A 1085-nucleotide genomic window follows, 5' to 3' on the forward strand; every position below is an offset into this window, starting at 1 on the left:
CGATGCTTACTAATCCGTTTCTCTGTAGAACCAATTCCTGTCAGTCTTCAATATATCATGTGCTGCCCCACGCCCGTCTGCTCCTATTGACTACTGGCTACGAACTGCGTATAATCTAATAGTCGCAATCGTCTTGTGAGATCCTTAAACGTCCGGATCTTAAATCCCCTTTTAGATTTTTTTCTACTGACGCCGTTGTATTTTATGCCTCCTAACACCCGACACGTTCTACTGCCTTTATCATATTTCTCTCTCGTCGCCCCTCTTCCCAAGCTTTAACCCTCGACTGCAGTCGCCCAAACGCCCCTTAGGACTGTTATTCATTCAATCTGGCTGGTGCCCGATCTACACTCACACGTCCTCCGACAAAAGGGAGATTATCCGTGAGCCCACATCTTCATGATTCCCGGTGCCAATCTCCGTCTCACCCAGAACCTGCTGCCACGGAAATGCGAATCTCTTCTCCGACCCTTGACGACCGTTACGGGTCTGTCAATAAACCGAAGCATGTCAGTGCGATGATGGCATGGCACTGTCATACGCAGTGAGATGGCACTCCCGCAACTATTTTCTCCAGAATCTCGACCGCAACCCCTCGCCCACTCAAGGCTGTGGCCACAACTTCGGGCAGTTTTCATCCGGCCGCGTCTCTGGGATGAGCTTTTCCGTACCCATTGAATTTTCGCTCAGATTTAGCTAGCCTGGCTCTTCTGCTGCAATTTCGGCTTGCATTCTCCAAAAGTTCAAATCCGTATGCGGAGTTCGGGTCGCCATATATTGTAGCAACCTGATCCAATTCAACATATTCGCTGCACCTGACTTCCTTACAACAGTCCAACCAATGAGTCTGTTTACCTTCAGATTAAACCACATTTTTGAGGCAAAACCTGCCATGCGCTCCCAATTTGAATTATCCCATCTCCATCTCCACTTTTGCTCGTTGTGATTACGGCCATTTACCTAATCGCCCAAGGTCACTCCAGCAAGCAATGGTTTTCAGTTTTAGTTCATGCCATCTGGTCGTCTTTGAACTAGCCGGACCCCATACCCATTGTTCCCAACAAGTTGGGGAAGAAACCTATTAC

Source organism: Opisthorchis viverrini (assembly GCF_000715545.1).
Source record: "Opisthorchis viverrini unplaced genomic scaffold opera_v5_76, whole genome shotgun sequence".
Classification (NCBI taxonomy): Eukaryota; Metazoa; Platyhelminthes; class Trematoda; order Opisthorchiida; family Opisthorchiidae; genus Opisthorchis; species Opisthorchis viverrini.